Source organism: Macaca nemestrina, chromosome 7 (assembly GCF_043159975.1).
Source record: "Macaca nemestrina isolate mMacNem1 chromosome 7, mMacNem.hap1, whole genome shotgun sequence".
Taxonomy (NCBI): domain Eukaryota; kingdom Metazoa; phylum Chordata; class Mammalia; order Primates; family Cercopithecidae; genus Macaca; species Macaca nemestrina.
The window spans coordinates 100,068,212-100,089,037 of NC_092131.1; the positions used below are offsets into that span (position 1 = coordinate 100,068,212).

Genomic DNA, 20,826 nt, shown 5'->3' on the forward strand with positions numbered 1-20,826 from the left:
CTTCCAAACTTATTCTGTGAGGCCAGTATTACCCTGATACCAAAACCAGACAAAGACACATCAGAAAAAAATAAAAAATAAAAATAAATAAATAAAAAACTACAGGCTAATATTCATGATACATATTGATGCAAAATTACTGAACAAAATACTAGCAAATCAAATTTAACAACACATTAGAAAGATCGTTCATCATGACGAAATGGAATTTATCCCAGGGATGCAAGAGTGGTTCAGGATACACAAATCAATCAGTGTGATAGCTTATAAATCAGCAAAATAAAGGCTAACAACCACATGATCATTTCAATGGATGCTGAAAAGCATTTGATAAAATTCAACATCCCTTCATGATAAAAATCCTCAAAAAACTGAACATAGATGGAACATACCTCAACACAATAAAAGCCATATGTGGCAGACCCACAGTCAGTATCACACTGAATAAGAAAAAAACTGCTGAATGCCTTTCTTCTAAGATTTGGAAGAAGACAGGAAAGACCATTTTCACCACTGTTATTCAACATGGTATTGAAAGTCCTAGCTTAAACGATTAAACAAGAGAAAGAAATAAGAGGCACCCAAATAGGAAAGGAAGAAGTGAAATCCTAGTTTGCAGGAGATATAATCTTATATTTGGGATAACCTAAAAATTCCAGAAAAAAAAAAAAAACTATAGAACTGATAAACATTCTGGCATGGTAGCTCACACCTGTAATCTCAGCACTTTGGGAGATCAAGGCAGGCAGATTGCATGAGGCCAGGAGATTGAGACTAGCCTGACCAACATGGCAAACCCTGTCTCTACTAAAAATACAAAGATTAGTTGGGTGTGGTGGCCCATGCCTGTAGTTCCAGCTACCTGGGACGCTGAGGTAAGAATCACTTGAGCCTGGAAGGTGGAAGTTGCAATGAGCTGAGATCGCACCACTGCACTCCAGCCTGAGTGACAGAGCAAGACTCCGTCTCAAAAAAAGAAAAAAAGAGCTGATAAACAAATTCAGTAAAGTTGCAGGATACAAAATCAACATACAAAAACCGGTAGCATTTCTATATGGCAACAGCAAACAATCTGAAAAGGAAATAAAAAAGTAATCCAATTTATAGTAGCCACAAATAAAATTAAATATCTGGAAAATAACCAAAAAAGTGAAAGATCTCTAGAATGAAGACAGTAAAACACTGATGAAAAAAATTGAAGAGGACAGACACACACACACACACAAATGGAAAGATATTCCATGTTCATTGATTGGAAGAATCAATATTATTAAAATGTCCATGCAACCCAAAGTAATCTACAGATTCATTGCAATCCCTATCAAAATACCCATGACATTCTTAATAGAAATTTAAAAAAACAACCCCAGAATTTACATGGACCTGCAAAAGACACACAATAGCCAAAGTTATCCTAAGCAAAAAGGACAAAACTGGAGGAATCACATTACTTAACTTCAAATTATATTACAGAACTAAAGTAAACAAAACAGCATAGTGCTGGCATAAAAACAGATAGACCAATGGAACAGCATAGAGAACCCAGAAAGAAATCCACACACCTACAGTGAACTCTTTCAACAAAGGTGCCAAGAACATGCAAAAAAGACAGTGTCTTCAATAAATGGTGCTGGAGAAACTGAATATCAATAAGCAAAAGAATGAAACTAGACCCCTATCTCTCATCATATACTAAAATCAAATCAAATGGATTAAAGACTTAACTCTAAGACTTCAAATTATGAAACTACTACAAGAAAACATTGAGGAAACTCTCCAGGACATTGGACTGGACAAAGATTTCCTGAGTAATACCCCACAAGTACAGGCAACCAAAGCAAAACTGGACAAATGGGATCACCTCAAATTAAAATGCTTTTACACAGCAAAGGAAACAATCAACAAAGTGAAGAGACAACCCACAGAATGGGAGAAAATATTTGCAAACTATCCATCTGACAATGGATTAATAGCCAGAATATATACGGAGCTCAAACAACTTCATAGGAAAATATCTAATAATCCAATTTTAAAATGGGCAAAAGATCTGAATAGACATTTCTCAAAAGAAGACATACAAATGGCAAGCAGTGATATCAAAAGGTACTCAATATCACTGATTATCATAGAAATGCAAATCAAAACCACAATGAGATATCATCTCGCACCAGTTTAAATTACTTTTATCGAAAAGACAGGCAATAACAAATGCTAGCAAGGATGTGAAGAAAAGGCAATCCTCATGCACTATTGGTGGGAATGTAAATTAGTAAAATCACTATGGAGAACAGTTTGGAAGTTCCTCCAAAACTAAAAACAGAACTGCCATGTGATCCAGCAATCCCACTGCTGGGTAAATACACAAAGAAAGGAAATAAGTATATTGAAGAGATATCTGCAGTCCCATGTTTGTTGCAGAACTGTTTACAATGACCAAGATTTGGAAACAACCTAAGTGTCCATCAACAGATAAATAAAGAAAAGATGATACTTAGGCATAATGGAGTATTATTCAGCCATAAAAATGAAGGAAATCCTGTCATTTGCAACAGCAGGGGTGAAACTGGAGATCATTATGTTAAGTGAATGAAACCAGGCACAGAAAGACAAACATTGCATGTTCTCAGTTATTCGTGGGATCTAAAAACCAAAACAATTGAACTCATGGAGGTAGAGAGTAGAAGAAAGGTTATCAGAGTTTGGGAAGGGTAGGTAGTATGAGGGGTTCAGGAGAGGTGGGGATTATTAATGGGTGCAAAAAAACAATTAGAAAGAATGAATAATACCTGGTGTTCGATAGTACAACAGAGTGACCATTGTCAATAACAATTTAATTGTACATTTTAAAATAACTAAAATAGTATAATTGAATTGTAACACAAAGGATAAATATTTGAGGGAATGATTACCGTATTTTTCATGATGTGATTATTACTCACTGACTGCCTGTATCAAAATATCTCATGTACCCCATAAATTTATACACCTACGATATACCACAAAAATTAAAAATAAACTGTTTTAGAGTTAGTTTTAAAGTAGATTGTAAGTCACATAGGAAAGCTAACTTCTTGGCTGCAGCAGGGGCTGCTGGATTCCCCCCAAAATCATTTCTTCCCTCTTCCATAAAAAGAGAATTTTTACTTGAGCACATTACTTCCTCATAGCTTAGGGACCATGTGACTAATTTCTGGCCAATGAGATTTTGGGGAAGCCATGTGACAGCATCTTGGACCCTTCCTTGAGAGTACTGCTGGGATGTGGACCAGACCCCATCTTCTTATTTTCCTTTCCTTCCTACTGCAGCCTGAAATGAAGAAACTGCTGAAGACCAAAAAATGCAAATTATATCTAGGGAGGGTAGAGTGGTGTGCTAGAAGAGCCTGAATCTCTTGAAGACTTGGGGGTAAAGCTGCCATATGGGTGGACCATTTAATGCCAAACTTAGTTTATACCTGAAAAAAATACATTTTTATGTAGTGTCAATGAACTGTTGTGTCATATTTTTATGTTACTTTCAGCCAAATCAATCATTCCACAGAGCTCCAGGAGCAAGAATAGTATTGTGGAATTGGGAGGCCCTCTTTGAGGCTCTGAAGCAAGCTAAGAGAATAGATTTTGAAGACTTGTCAGAAACAGGATTTAAGGTGAGTTCACGTGCTATCAACCCAATTGTCCATATCAAGTAGATGATGAAACCATCACTAGGAGACGCTGGGCAGCTACAGATGGGAGAGAGGCTGGGAGATAGACAGGAACGTATCTTACTATTAAGAAACAAACACTTATTAGAGAAGGTATAATAAATGTGGTGCCTGAATTAAATCAACACCATAACTCTTTCAGACAAATTGCATGTGATGTCCTAACCAGCTGAGCAATAGCTTTTACTATTACCAGCCTAACCACTGAGATAAAATAACTGAGCTGTAAAAATAATTATTCATTTTATGATTGTTAAGTCTGAGAAATCAAGCCAAAGTCTGGCTGATAAACTGTCTCTGAGGAAGTCAGGAAGTTAGGGGAGTGTGTTCCTCCCATCCTTGAGCTCCTTTTGTGTTCTAGCTACATGCTCCTGAGATAGTTGAGTCACTGGGGTGATAAGTGCTGTGTGAATACATTGAGGAAAAGAAAAGAACTTGTAAGTGATCTTATTAAAGATCTTGAATAGACTTTTAACTTTACAATGTACGAGTCACACCAACCCTGGGGATCCTGCCAGTCTCCCCTCCGAGCCATCATACCTTATCCACCGGTTTCACAACCAACACTTTCAACCTTTTTTTAAAAATCAATTCGAACTGCTTTCAACAGAATATTGGCATCCCCGAGGATGTCAACAAATGTCCAGTGACCAAATATATTTGGGAATGCACCATATAACGAGAATGCTTTATAAATATTTTCAGGTGTGTTTTTAAATGGCATAAATCTGGTTACCATGTTGCTTCTCACATATAGCATTCATTCTCTTGGGATTAGTGTAGCCAGAAATTATTTAAAACTGGACTTTTATTGAAAAGTCTTTATCAAGAATGAAAGGAATTTTGAAATTTAAAAATTAAAAAACAAAACAGAAATGCTTTTTGCTAATCAATTTAAATGCAAAGTACAGATGAAATCTGCACTCATTCAAGTCTTGAGCTCAAGCTCATAGAGTTTACTGAAAGAGGAAACTAGGGAACTCAACACATAATAAGGAGAAATTCAAGTTGCCTAGAGAGGAAGTGAAGAAGGTATAGGACAGAAAGATGGAGCATTTGAGGAGAGAAGAAACAGGGTAAGCACATTAGCAGATAGTTTGATCTCATTCCCTGGCTAGGACAAAATCCCAGAGGAGGTTGTGATGGTAACAACTAAATAAACTGGGGGACTCCAGAATTGTGGGACTTTTTTCCTCACTTTCTCAGTCACAGACTGGAAGATTCTAAGTCTTCATTTGAAAGACTCACATTCAGCTAGTCATCAGAGCGACATGTCACTAAAAAACAGATTAGACCTATTGAGAGGGATGAGACCAAGGTCATGTTCCTCAAGAGTAGTGCAGGGGACACAGAAGCCCTCATGTGACCTAGGGAGCGAAAGAAGAAGTGCCAACAAGGCTAATGAATAAGCAGAGCTTTCGGTCAGCACAAAGAGGGCACTGTGTGTAGCGACATCAAAACCAAAGACAAGTGAACAGAACTTCAGTCATGGACAGCAGAGCGCCACCCCTGAAAGGGTCAATCAAGGCCTGTGATTCCCCGGTGGACAACAATCCAGGTTGAACCAGACTGGACCCACCCACCACTCTACAACAAAGACCATTGCAGATCCAGAGTGCACAAATAGATACACAGTCTCCTGTCCCCCAAAGTCTCAAAGATACACATGTAGGGCAGGAGGAGAATATAAAAGACTGAGCATTTCCCCCAAAGAGAGCAAGTCATCCACACTGGAAGAAATGGAGGTGCTGTTTATTAGAAAGATCTATGTTTGCTATACCCCCTTCAACCCATGAGGTGGTGTTCCATGACAAAGGTTAGATCTGCTGTGGAAAATAAATAGGCAACATTTTTTCATGCTGAGCAGTACTTGAATTTAATTTTCAATTCCACTATACTAGTAATTCTAGTACGTCACTGAGGAGGGAAAAAAACTAGAAAAGACACTTTAGAAATGAGTATATTGCAAGAGGAGAATCTTCATGAAACAGTAACAGAAAGTCTAAGAAGACCAAAGGAGTGGGTAAAAATGCAAATAGGTAATACTGCAAGAAAAAACATTGCAATAGTATTATGTTCATAGCATAATAACAGTATAAGAGAGAATGATTACATGTTACGCAAAATTGAATCTGTGTTTAGAGGACAAACTTGAGAAACTCTAAAAATGTAGAGGAAATTGATGCTGAAAATGATTAATTAATTGCAGTGAAAGGGTCAAAGAACAAATTTGCAACCTAACTATTAGGAACAACCTCAAGTATTAATCAGAACAACTGAATCAGAGACAAGAATTCAGTTGAAGGAATTGAAGAAAAATTTCCTAATTTGTTAAGTATGTATATGAAGAGAGTTATTTGTCTTTCAAGCAAAAGTAGTATAAAAAGAATCACACCTATACCATCTTTTGTTTTTTCATTTTTTAGAAATAGGAAGAAAGAAAAAAATCTGAAGGTAGTATATGGGATAACCCTGAACCTTTCTCTCAATTTTACTTTTAACCTAAAACTGCTCTTTCAAAAATGTATTTTAAAAAACAAACTAATAAAGAATGCATGGTTCTCTTCTTTTAAGCATGTCTGGTAAAAATAGAAGAACCATTCATGAGGTTGGAAAATTGTGCTGAAAGCATTACTGTTCCAAACATCTTGGTGAATTCCACAAACATATAAGGAAGAAATTATACCAAGTCTCTACAATCTCTCCCAGAAGTTAGAAGCAGAGAGAATATTTCCTAACTTATTCTAATCAGCCAGCATTATCCTAGTATGAATACCGGACAAAGACATTACATGAAAAGAAAACTAAAGACCAGTATCTCTCATGAAATAGATGTAAAATTTTTCAACAAAATATTATTGAATCAAATACAATATATAAAATGAGTCTGACACCACAACCAAACAAGATTTACCCCAGGTATGCAATGGGTAAATCCTACTTGTTTTTTTTTTTTCTCCCTTTCTCTCTTTGCTTCCTTTTTCATTTTTTATTTTTTTACTTTGAGTTCCAGGATACATGTGCAGAATGTGCAGGTTTGTTACTTAGGTATACATGTGCCATGGTGGTTTGCTGCACCTATCAACCCATCATCTAAGTTCTAAGCCCCACATTTATTAGGTATTTGTCCTGATGACTCTCCCTCCCTTTGCCCTCCCAACCCCTGACAGGCCATGGTGTATATGTTCCTTTCCCTGTGTCCATGTGTTCTCATTGTTCAACTCCCACTTATGATTGAGAACATGCAGTGTTTGGTTTTCTGTTCCTGAGTTAGTTTGCTGATAATGATGGCTTCCAGCTTCATCCATGTCCCTGCAAAGGACATGATCTCATTCTTTTTTATGGCTGCATAGTAGTCTATGGTGTATATGTGCCACATTTTCTTTATCCAGTCTATCATTGATGGGCATGTGGGTTGGTTCCAAGTCTTTGCTATTGTAGATAGTGTTGCAATAAACATATGTGTGCATGTGTTTCTATAGAATGGTTTCTAATCCTTTGGGCATATACCAAGTAATGGGATTGCTGGGTCAAATGGTATTTCTGGTTCCAGATCCTTGAGGAATCACCGCACTGTCTTCCACAATGGTTGAACTAATTTACACTCCCACAAACAGTGTAAAAGCGTTCCTATTTTGAACAGAAAACCAAACACCGCATGTTCTCACTCATAAGTGGGAGTTGAACAACGAGAATACATGGACACATGGAGGGGAACATCACACACCAGGGCCTGTCTGGGGGTGCTGGGCAGACTACAGGAGGGATAGAATTAGGAGAAATACCTAATGTAGATGACAGGTTGATGGGTGCATCAAACCACCATGTCACGTGTATACCTATGTAACAAACCTGCACGTTCTGCACATGTATCCTAGAACTTAAATTTTTTTTAAAAAAAAGCATTTCTATTTCTCCACAGCCTCGCCAACATCTATTGTTTTCCGACTTTTTAATAATCACCATTCTGACTGGCGTGAGATGGTATCTCATCGTAGTTTTGAGGTGCATTTCTCTAATGACCAGTGATGACCAGTGATGATTAGCTTTTTTTCATGTTTCTTGGCCACATAAATGTCTTTTTTTTTTTTTTTTTTTTTTGAGGTGGAGTCTTGCTCTTGTTGCCCAGGCTGGAGTGCAATGGGGTGATCTCAGCTCACTGCAAGCTCTCTGCTTCACAGGTTCAAGCTATTCTCCTGCCTCAGCCTCTCGAGTAGCTGGGATCACAGGTGCTCACCATCACACCCAGCTAATTTTTGAAGTTTTAGTAGAGATGGGCCTTCACGATAAATGTCTTCTTTTGACTGTCTGTTCATATCCTTCACCCACTTTTTGATGGGGTTGTTTGTTTTTTTCTTGTAAGTTTGTTTAAGTTCCTTGTAGATTCTGGATACTAGACTTTTATCAGATGGGTAGATTGCAAAAAATGAAAAACTTAGGTATAAATCCTTTTAAAATGCACAAGATCTACATGAATAAAACTACAAAACTCTAATGAAAGAAATACAAGAACTAAATAAATGGAGAGATGTTCCATGTTCATGAATACGAAGAGTCAATAAGTTCTTCCCAACTTGATCTGTAAATTGAATGCAACTTCAGCAAGTTGTTCTGTGGGTACTGACAAACTGATTCTAAAGTTTATGTGCAGAGGCAAAAGATCCATAATAATCAATACAATAATGAAAGAGGAGAAGAAAGTCAGAGGACTGACAGTACCTGACTTCAATACTTTCTATAAAGTAACGATAATCAGGATAGCATGGTATTGGTAAAAGAATAAACAAATAGATCAATGTAACAGAATAGAAAGCCCAGTAGTTTACCCCACACAGAGACATTCAATGAACTTTAACAAAGGAGTAATGGAAATACAATAGAGAAAAGACAGTCTTTTCAGCAAATGGTACTAGAGCCATGGGGCATCTACATGCAAAAAAAAAAAAAAAAAAAGTGAATCTAGATACAAAACTTATGCCCTTTATAAAAATTAACTCAAATTGGATCATAGATCCAAACAGAAAATACACAGAATTCCTTGAAGATACAGTAGAGCAAAATCTAGATGACCATGAGTGTGGCAATGACTTTTGAAATACAACATCAAAGGCACAATCCATGAAAGATGTGATTTGATAAGCTAGACTTCATTAAAATTAAAAACTTCTACTCTATGAAAGACACTGCCAAGAGAATCAGAAGACAAGCAACAGACTGGGAAAAATAATTGCAAAAGATAATATTTTTCTATTTGATATTAGATTAAATCTTTATCAATATTTTTCTATTTGATAAAGAACTATTATCAAAAATATACCAGGAACTCAACAATAAGAAAACGAACAACATGATTAAAAAATGGGCAAAAGACCTGAACAAACACTTCACCAAAGAAGAGACAAAGACGGTAAATAAACATATGAAAAGATGCTCCACATCATATATAATTAAGGAAACGCAAATTAAAATGAATACCAATACATACATATTAGAGTAGCCAAAATCCATCACACTGACAATGCCAACTGCCGGCAAGGATGTGGAGCAACAGGAACTCTCATTCATTGCTAGTAGAATGCAAAATGACACAGCCACTTTGGAAGATAGTTTGGCAGTTCCCTGCAAAGCCAAACGTGCTCTTACCATGTGATGCAGCAGTCACACTTGCTAGTATTTGCCCAAATGAATTGAAAACTTGTGTCCACACAGAAACCTGCACATACATGTTTATAACAGCTTTATTCATAATTGCCAAAACTTGGAAGCAACCAAGATGTCCTTCAGTAAGTGCATGGATAAACAAACTGGTACATCTATACGATGGACTATTATTCAGTAATAAAAACAAATAAGCCTTGACTGTGGCTTTTGTTGCAGAAAAAAAGAAAAAAAAACGAGCTATGAAACCATTAAAAGACATACACGAAACTAAAATACCTATTACTAAGTTAAAGAAACCAATCTGAAAAGACCACTTACATTCTGGAAAAGGCAAAACTATAGAGACAGTAAAATGTTCAGTGATTGCTGGGGTTGGGAAGTGGGGGTGGAGATGAAAAGGCAGAGCATAGAGGATGTTTAGGGCAATGAAACTACTCTGTGTGTTACTATAATTGTAGACACATGCCATTACACACTTGTCAAAACCCACTGAATGTACAACAGCAAGATTGGACCCTAATGTAAATTATAGACTTTGGGTGACAGTAACATGTCAATGTTGGTTTATTCATTGTAATAAACATACCTCTCTAGTGAACAATGCTGATAGTGGGGAAGGCTGTGCATTTGGGGAGGTGGGGCATGTAGGAACTCTCTGTACTTTCCACTATACTTTGCTATTAGCTTAAAACTGCTTTAAAACTAAAGTCTATTTACAAAAAAAAAAAGATTGAGCTGTTGATATAAACACAATGTCTACTTTCATGTCCAGGAGTTTATCTTTTAAAACCCATATTGAATAACCTGGGTCATCAGTGGTGATCTTTTTCACTGGAAAAGGCTAATATAACACTTTCTGGCAGAAAATATTTGTTACCAAATTCTTTTCCAGAACAATTATCTTGGTGGGTGTTCCTGTAACAACTATACATAAAAATAATAATAACACACAGCAATATCTAGACACTCTAAAAATACTATAGAAAAAAATGTTAAGAAAATTATTTCTAAATTTGATCTAAGCCAAAATGTGGAGAAGCAATGGGGAAGAAAGTTATTTCTATATAATGAGATTAGAGGTAGTTTCTCATAACTTCTATACAGTTTTCAGTAGTTTTCAACTTCTATCATGGAGATATATATATACACACACATATATATACACATACATATCATCAGATATATACATCATGTTTATATATATATAACGAACAATAAACAGATACCATTTTAAAAAGACACACATATATTTCATATATTTATATAATATATATACATCATGTTACCACCATTATAGATACAAGGAAGGATAGTAAAAATAGTAAGAAGATTAAAATAAAATATACCAAAATGGAAACAGTAATTTAACTGTGGCTAGCTTTGTGTGATTAGACTAAGATTTTTTTAGATCTACTTTTCTTTGGTTTCTAGATGTTTTACAATGAATCTGTATTTTTATATGGAAAAAATAAGCCTGATTTTTATTAAACAAATACAAATTCAGTAACACTATCTTTAGAACATTTTTTAAATAAACTTGAGCATGAAGAAATCGTTATGACTATTGTGGTGAGCATTCTGAAAGATGAGCAGAAACAGGGATAATGTGACATTTAGCTGATCTTTCAAGGGAAGCCAGACAAATGACACTTTTTTTAAAAAGAAAATAGTAACTAACATTAAAACATGGTATTTCTAGTATGATTCAGAAGTGAAGTGTCAACTTCTTCTGTGGAAAACTCCAACATTACTGAACGTAAGAAGGCACACACTTCAACAACAGAAGTGAAAAAGATCTTGATTCATTCATTTAACACTGCTTCAGAGTTTAATCCCAAAAAAAGTCTATTTTGAAAAAAAAAAAAAATTCTTACTCCTGTATACCATCCTTTGCAGTGAACTGGCCAAATAAGTGTATCCAATGTATGTTGAATAGGTAGCATGCTGGAAACATTTTAATTTACGTCATCTCTAATCCTTACAACAATAGTGCAAAGAAAGGATTACCATCTTCTTTTTACAGATAGGAAAACTGATGCTCAAAGAGGTATAATATCTCTTTTAACAGCACACATCTAATACGTGGTGGAGGTGGGAGCTACACTTATATCTGTCAGACCTTAAAGTCTGTGTTCTTTCTACTTCTCTGCCTCAGTCCAACAATTGGGATCTTTGCCATGACAACTCACCATTCATAGCGTGCTTTTCATGAGTTTTTGACTCAAACATTATCACTCAGCAAGACGCCTCAACTAATTTACAAAATGCGACTTGAAAAGCAGGTTGTAATTTCCAAAAGCAAAAATCCAACCACAAAAGGTAAAGACTTGACCAGTAGAGCTTTACAGAAGGAGGTAATGTAGGTAGTAAGGACACTTCCAGAAATGCCTGGAATCAGAGAAATCGAAGTATCTCCTCTTAGAAATTGTACTCATTTGGTAGCAAAATTTCTGTGTATTCATTTAAAATAATAGTCTTATTGTTTTAACCTCAACACACAGTAAGAGGGTGACTTTGACGTTTACTTTTTAAAGTTGCCTTCTTGCTCCAACAACAGATTTCCTCCAAATTCTAATTATTATTATAACTTACATAAGTGTACTGGATTTTATTTTTAAGGGTGAAACTACACATAAGTAGATTTGTCTGGATTATCAAAATCAGACCCTGAAGAAATTAGTTCCTAGAGGGCAGGGTTGAACCTTGCTTATCTCTATATCCCAGTTGTGTTAAGCAGAGTAACTGGCACAAATTAACAAATTATGCATTGATGAATCATAAAACAGAAAGATTTTAAAAAGAAGTAAGTTTCAGATTCAGTGTAACCCTAAGAAGCTAGTGTAACTCAGGATGGCATGCCCTCTGCGATCACAATAGCAGCCTTCAGTCTTGGTCTGGGCTATAAGAACTGCTCCTTGAGACTGGGTTTTTTTCCTGACACTGCCACTAACGGGTTAAGTCAGAAATCTTTCACTTCCCTGAGCTTTTGATCCTGGTTTCCAAATCAGCACAATGGGAAATGGAAGAGAAGGAAAGAGAAAAAAGACAGAGAGGATCAGAGATCCCTGCCGCCTGTGCAATGCCATAGTTTGGACACAGGGTTTGGGCAACCATGGCCCATGCACCAGTTCCAGCCTGTGGTCTCTTATTATACAGCTCATGAGCTGAGAATGATTTTTACATTTTTACATGGTTGAAAGAATTCAAAAGAATAATAATATTTTGGGACATGTAAAAATTATATAAAATGCAATTTTTCAGTGCTTGTAAAGTTACTTTGGAGCTCAGCCCCACTCCTTTATTGTGTATTTATATGGCTGCTTTCACACCACCACAGCAGAGCTGAATAGCTGTGACACAGACCATATGGGCCGCCAAGCCTAAACTATTACTACCTAGACCTTTACAGAAAAAAGCATTGCTGACCTTTTACACAGACAATCAAGCAAGTGATCACCTGAGAAAATTAAAATGTATGTCTAGGACAAGGGGGCCTATGTCAACTAGGGGACTATCTTCCCCACTACTTACGCAAGAATATTCACCATTGGGAGAGCAGGCTATGTAGCTTGGCAGCACTGCTGCCACCTGTCCAAACCTCCCCTCACCTGTGCCCTTTAAGTGACCAGCATTTCTAGGCATCCATGGAGCCACAGGGAGCATTCTGATGGCTGGCCCCGCATCTTCCCTTCCTCCTTCTTCTTCACATTCTATTTTCTGAGTGGTTGTCAGAGGAACGCTGAATCCTGCTGTCGTTTTTTCAGACCTCAGGAGCCGTTTATGACAGTCTTGGCACCATGAAGCATTTCAAGCTCCTATCTCAGCACCACAGCTGCCTGCTCCTCGCTCAGTCAGGATGAGCTTGCCACAGTACATTTGCCCCTTAATCTCTCTCCCTTCTTCCCTCCCTTCTTCTCTCCCTCCCTCTCTGCCTCACTCTTTCTGTCACACGGGTGTGTGCACACACACAAGTTCCCATTGGATAGAGGGAGAAACACTTTTTAGTTTCTTTCCAGGCCTAATAGAAAATTCATTTTTCACAGAAACAGAGCTTTTTTTTTTTTGTCCATTGTAAAAGTGTGGGTGTCCTTCTTTGGAGAGTAATAATGGTTTTCCACATGGCCTTCTCTGACCCATTGCTTGTTTGTGCATATGTGTGTGTGTGCACATGTGTATGTGCGTGTGTGTCTGTGCATGTAACTGTGTATATGAGAGAGAGAGAGTGTGTGTGTGTGTGTGTGTGTGTGTCAGGGAGGAAGGGAGTGAAGGAGAGTGTGATAAGGAGAGAACACCTCAGAATACCAGATAAAAGACATTATAGCAACACTATAAAGTTAAGATATGGGATTCCCAAGTCAATCACCTTCAAGCTGGGGAGTCTGGAGTGTGAGGAGAGTGGGAGTTTTTCTCTGACAACGTATTCATTGTCTAAGACAATTTTAGGGTCAAAAATATCTTTGAATAAAGGTGCCTGGAAAAAAAGTACAGGAAGAGAATATAGCAAAATGTTAACAATGGTTGTCTTTGGGTGGGAGGGAGAAGAGGCAGGTTATGGGTGATCTGTTTCTTTTATTTCAACTATTCTACGTTCCTCACTTTTAAATTTTTGATATTAAGCTGGAGAGAAAGGACATGAATATAGAGATGAACTCGCTGAATGTAGCAATGAATGCTGAGTTAGACAAAGATGCATGGCTACCTTCCACATCCAATTATTTAAGGGCAAATCAGAAAACTCCACTTTCAGAAATTTTTTTTAAAATGTGCTTTACAGTATTTTCCCCTTTCAGCCTAAGGACTAAAAATTGAACACAAATGAATCTGCCCCATTGCCTCAAAGATTCTTAGACTATTTCAGGATCCATTTTCTGGACATCACTGCTTTTTAGACAGGAAACAGGGCTAAATTCCTATTGACTTCGAAGTACATAGACCCACAGATTTGTTGGTCACAGTATCCTCTTTCTGGCTCTCTCTGACTCTCTCTCTCTCTCTCTCTCTGCCCCCGTCCCCCACATCACCCCCAAATTAGAATGCATATATAAAATTCTGATTAATTGAAACATGGAATGATTAAGATTTTACTCTGAGACAAATACGTAGATTTCAACTAAGATGTTTGGTTGAATAAATGCATATACCTTCACTCCATCATTAAACCACATTAACATGATATTATTATAAATAAATAAATAAACCAATAAAGATAAGAAGAAAAGAAAGACAATACCTTCAGCATTTAGGAAACTGGAAAGTAGAATCTGTGAGTGGCACCTGACAGCAGACCCAGGGATGCTGAATCCCAAGCTAGCAGTAGGAAGGCAACCAGGATCCCTAAAAGTTCAAGAGTTGGCAGCATAATTTACCTCGGGAGGCAGAAGCAACATAAGCGTGAAAATAGGGTTGAATTCTATTTAAGTAGTAGGTAGATCCCAGATCCTCTCCCTAGACTGGATGACTGCATCCCACGGTGGCAGTAGGCTGGAGGTTTCCTCTCTACAGGGTAAAATATGGTGCCTCTAGGCAGGAGCTCTCCAGACACCAAGTGCTTAAATGTACACACTGAATACTGAGATCCTCCAGGTTTCCTATCACTTGGTTCCAATGAGGGTGGCAGATACTTGGTCAGAAGGTAAGATGATTCTTCTCTGGAGAGAATCTCTCCAGCCCAAGTGAAAAACTCAGACCCTGCAAGATCACCTTCCAAGAAAGCTTACAATCAGAGAGCTTCTATCAGCTTTTAGCTTTTCAGTCCTCCATTTCTTTTTTTAACAGAAACAGACAGCTAAGGGTCACCAGGCATCTGAGCAAAGCTTCTAACATGAATGGCAGAGACCAAAGCAAGCAGACAAATAAAAGCAGCCTGAATGGAAAGGGCTAAACTAGGAGATAAGACCTTCAGAAACCCATATGAGTGTTCTCAAAGAGATAAAAAGCAGTTACCATTTTCATGAAACAAGAACTCAATTTAAAGAATAAGAAAACTCTTAGAAATTGAAAATATGACAGCAAAACTTGTTTAAAAAATTCTCATTAGAATGCTAAGAAGACAAAGTTGAGTAGATGACCCTTATGTCCTCCAGAAATAGAGCTATAAGAAAAATGTTGAAACACAGAAGAAAATTAAAGGAGGTTCAACACTAAAATGATCAGAATTCCAGAGATAGAAACAGAGACAGACAGAAAGAGAGAGAAATAAGAACAGACACATGCGCTAAAAAAGAGAGAGAGATAAACCCTAACACAGTAATAGCTGGAGACTTCAACACCCCCCTTTCAGCATTGGACAGATCTTCCAGACAGAAAATCAACAGAGAAACATCAAATTTAATCTGCACTATAGACCAAATGGAACTAATAGATATTCAAGGAACATTTCATCCAATGGCTGCAGAATACACATTCTTCTACTCAGCACATGGATCATTCTCAAGGATAGAAGATATGTTAGGTCACAAAGCAAATGTAATCACATTTGAAATCAGGACTAAGAAATTCATTCAAAACCATAAAATTACACGGAAATTGAATAACTTGCTCCTGAATGCCTCCTGGGTAAATAATGAAATTAAGGCAGGAATCAAGAAGTTCTTTGGAACTAATGAGAACAAAGACACAACTTACCAGAGTTTCCAGGATGCAGCTAGTAAAGCAGTGTTAAGGGAGAAATTTATAGTACTAAATGACCACATGAAAAAGTGAGATCTCTAGTTAACAACCCAATATTACAACTAAAAGAACTAGAAATCCAAGAGCAAAAAAGACCCCTCAAAGCTAATGTGGGAATGGAGAGAGAGGGCATCTTTGTCTTATGCCAGTTTTCAAGGGGAATGCTTGCAGCTTTTGTCCATTCAGTATGATGTTGGCTGTGGGTTTGTCACTTATGGCTCTTATTATTTTGAGGTATGTTCCTTCAACACCTAGTTTATTGAGTCTTTAACATGAATGGATATTGAATTTTATCAAAAGCCTTTTCTGTATCCATTAAGATAATCATGTGGATTTTTTGTTTAGTTCTGTTTATGTGATGAATCACATTTATTGATTTGCATATGTTGAACCAACCTTGCATCACAAGGAGGGTGGATGTGACCCAGAATTTATCAATTTCTTTTAGATTGTCTAGTTTATGTGCATAGAGTTCTTCATAATATTCTCTGATGGTTGTTTGTATTTCTGTGGGGTCAGTGGTAATATTGCCCTTATTGTTTCTGATTGTTTATTTGAATCTTCTCTCTTTCTCCTTTATTAGTCTAGCTACAAGTCTATCTATTTTATTTTTTTTAACCAATAAGATTTTAATAGACCAGTTACTGGGAAGTAAATAAATTTTTAAAAACCTTCAATGAGCAATCTCCAAAAACAGTCATGATTTTGTTTGGGTTCTTGAAAATGTTTAAGAAATAGATTATGAGTTTTATTAATTTTTTCAGAACACCAGTTTTTAAAAACTTCATATGGAACCAAAAAGGAGCCCAAACAGCCAAGGCAATCCTAAGCAAAAAGAACAAAACTGGAAGCGTCATGCTACCAGACTTCAAACTATACTACAGGGCTACAGTAACCAAAACAGCATGGTACTGGTACACAAAAAAACACATAGACTAATGTAACAGAATAGAGGACCCAGAAATAAGACCACAAATCTACAGCTATCTTAAAGAGTTAAATGTAAAACCCAAAGACATATATGCAACCAATGATCAGAGGAAAAAAGCTCAGCATCACTGATCATTACAGAAATGCAAATCAAAACCACAATGAGATACCATCTCACACCAGTTAGAATCTTTGGCAAACTTGACTAAAACAAGCAACGGGGAAAGGAGTCTCCCTATTCAGTAAATGGTGCTGGAATAACTAGCTAGCCATATGCAAAAGATTGAAACTAGACCCCTTCCTTACACCACAGACAAAAATTAACTTAAGGTAAATTAAAGGTTTAAAACTATAAAAACTATAAAAACCCTGGAAGACACCTGAGGCAATGCCATTCAGGACATAAGCACAGGCAAAGATTTCATGATGAAGATGCCAAAAGCAATGGCAACAAAAGCAAAAATTGATGAATGGGGTCAAGTGAAACTAAAAATCTTCTGCACAGCAAAAGAAACTATCAACAGAGTAAACAGACAACCTACAGCATGGGAGAAAATTTTTGCAAACTATGTATCCCACAAAGGTCTAATATCCAGCATCTATAAGGAACTTAAACAAATTTATAAGAGGAAAACAAACAACCCCATAAAAAAGTGGGCAAAGGACATGAACAGACACTTTTCAAAAGAAGACATATATGCAACCAACAATCATATGAAAAAAGCTCAATATCACTGATCATTACAGAAATGCAAATCAAAACCACAATGAGATACCTTCTCACACCAGTCAGAATGACTATTATTAAAAAGTCAAAAACAACACATGCTGGCGAGGTTGTGGAGAAAAAAGAACACTTATACACTGTATTTGGGAGTGCAAATTAGTTCTGCCATTATGAAAGACAGTGTGGTGATTCCTCAAAGACCTAAAGAAAGAAACACCATTTGACTCAGCAAACCCAGTAATAGGTTACTGGGTATATACCCAAAGGAATATAAATCATTCTGTTATAAAGACATGTGCATGCATACGTTCATTGTAGTGCTATTCACAATAGCAAAGATATGGAGTCAACCTAAATACCCATCAATGGTAGACTGGATAAAGAAAATGTGGTACCTGTATACCAACGAATACTATGCAGCCATAAAAAAGAATGAGATCATGTCCTTTTCAGGGTCATGGATGGAGCTGGAGGCTATTATCCTTAGCAAACTAATGCAGGAACAAAAAATCCAAATAACAATTGTTCTCACTTATAAGTGAGAGCCAAATGATGAGAACACAGGGACACATGGCAGGTGGGGGAACAACACACACTGGGGACTTTCAGAGAGTGGAGACTGGGAGGAGGAAGAGGATCAGGAAAAACAACTAATGGACACTAGGCTTAATATCTGAGTAATGAAATAATCTGTACAACAAAATCCCATGACAAAAGTTTACCCAAATAACAAACCTGCACTTGTACCCCTGAACTTAAATAAAAGTTAAAAAAAAAGAAAAAAGAAAGAAAGAAAATATCTCAAGGTGAACAACATAACTTCCTGGGTTGAAACACATGAAAACAAACCCACATCAAGGCACATCATCTTGAAAATTTGGAATATATAACACAGAAAGAAAACTCCCCAAAATTTTCAGCAAAGTTTTTTTAAAAAACAGTATTTACAAAGAATCAAAAATTAGATTGATTTTAGGCTTCTCAACAGCACTACCAGAAGCCAGAAAATAATGGAGTAATATCTTCAAAATTTGAAAGGGAAATTATTTCCAATCTAAAATTTTATGTCCAACCAGTCATGTAAGGGTAATAAGGAATAACGTCATGTTTCAGAACAATTTGCTTCGGTGTATCCTTGCTTGAATAAGTTATTGGAGGATACAGTCCACCAAAAGAGAGATTCAGGCCTTGGAGTAGTACAAAACAACAGAGTGGGTTTGTATCCGTATTTGAAAGGCAGCAGCATTCCAGAGTCAGGGAGCACTGGGGGAGAAGCCCTCTCCAGTACCCCTGGAGCTCACACCTCTCATTCCCACATTCCTATGTCCCATTGCTGCCCATGAATTCTGATCACGTATTCCTTTGATAGAGGCATTTCTGTCACTGATTAGCTATAGTCAAGTGGCTCCTCCTGGGGCTACAGGAGATAATCTATTGCTTTTCATTAAATGTCAATTTGATTAGCTTAGTTGTGAAGTCAACACTATGCCGTCAGCTCTGGGTTCTTAGGAAGATGTCTACTTATAAACTAGTTAAAGAACGTGGCCCTCCTACCTCTGAGTTGTGTGATTCTGGGCAGGCTACTTAGCCTTTCTCTCATCTGTGAAAGGGAAATACAGTATCAGAACACTGTCAGGAAGCTGAAACAAAATAACAAACATAAAGTTCTTATCTTGGGCTCCACACACGGGAAGTGTTGAATATATAACAGTTCCTTTTCCTCCAAGGCCAGACCACATAGAGGACCCTAAGACAGCCACAGCCTTGGTCAGCAGGACAAACATGAGGTTTAAATTGCACCATTAAAGCCGTGGCCAAATGGCTGCTCTGCCTCTGGGTCACTCACCGCCACAAGGCTTTACCAATTCCCATCCTGGATAGGAAGTGGGCTTTTTGTTTGTTGGTTTTTTTGTTTTTTTGTTTTTTATGAGATGGAGTCATCCAGGCTGCAGTGCAGTAGCATGATCATGGCTCACTGCAGCCTCAAACTCCTGAGCTCAAGTGACCATCCTGTCTTGGCCTCGTGAGAGCAGCTAGGACAACAGGCCAACAGGTGTGCACCCCCACACCTGGCTAATTGTTATTTTATTTTAGTTTTTTTAGAGATGAAGTCTTGCTATGTTGCTCACACTGGTCTCAAACTCCTGGCCTCAAGCAATCCTCCCATATTAGCCTTCTAAATTGCTAGGATTACAGACGTGAGTCACTGCGCCCAACAAGTGTTCTAAATGCATTTTCCAGCCTGCTCTTCAGAAGGACAAGAAGCAAAGAGACCCTCCTTGCAATATAGATAATAAAAGCATTCCACTATTTAGTAGGGGCAGAGTTCATGATCAGCCACAACTAGTTATTCAACTGTAATCCAGAAGTCCCATTGATACAGGAGTTAAAAAGGAAATATTTAGGCAGATAGTGAGGGTAAGGAAGTCCTTGGTAAGGTTTCCCTTTTAATAAAAAGCAGCCCCCAAATCATTTCTTTTCTAGCAAAGAGCAGCCTGTAAAATCGAGCTGCAGACATGGACAAGCAAGCTGGAAGCTTGCACAGGTGAAGGCCTGCAGGTGTGACAATAGAAGAAGGCTACCTGGGGGCTAGGTAATTCAACATGATGGCTCCAGCTTCGCCTTTTGTGTGTGTGTGTGTGTGTGTGTGAGACAGGAGTCTCGCTCTGTCGCCAGGCTGGTGTGCAGTGGTGCTATCTCGGCTCACTGCAATCTCTGCCTCCCGAGTTCAAGTGATTCACCTGCCTCAGCCTCGGAGTAGCTGGGAGTACAGGCGCCTGCCACCACACCCGGCTAATATTTTTATATTTAAGTAGAGATGGGGTTTCACCATGTTGGCCACAATGGTTTATCAACTCCACCTACAGTAAGGAACAGACAACATGGCACTGGCCAAGCAGAAAACCCATTTGCATAATAAGATTAGGGTGGGGTGGCCAGCTTCTTCCAGTGCTGTGTAAACGTCTCACCTGGTCCAACCGATCTTTGGGCCCTAGGTAAATCAGATACTGTCTCCTCAAGCCAGTCTATAATACCTGTGCACTTCACCACAAAACCAGAAGACTCACTCAGGAGCCCCTGTCTGTCTGCAGGAGATAGAGCTGTTCTCTTTTCTCTTTCTTTTGCATCTCAAAC

General features: G+C 37.7%; 1 long non-coding RNA gene across 3 annotated transcripts in view; it reads right to left on the reverse strand.

Moving 5' to 3' along the window:
* Nucleotides 1–20,826, reverse strand: part of LOC105479334 (uncharacterized) — a 235,602-nt gene that overhangs the window by 195,450 nt on the left and 19,326 nt on the right. The window contains exon 1 of one of the 3 annotated variants that reach the window (XR_011626126.1): nucleotides 12,974–13,196. The exons of the other annotated variants lie outside the window; for them this stretch is intronic. This is a non-coding gene — a long non-coding RNA (uncharacterized lncRNA). Of the gene's footprint in view, nucleotides 1–12,973; nucleotides 13,197–20,826 lie in introns of those variants that run through there. 3 annotated transcript variants of the gene reach the window in all.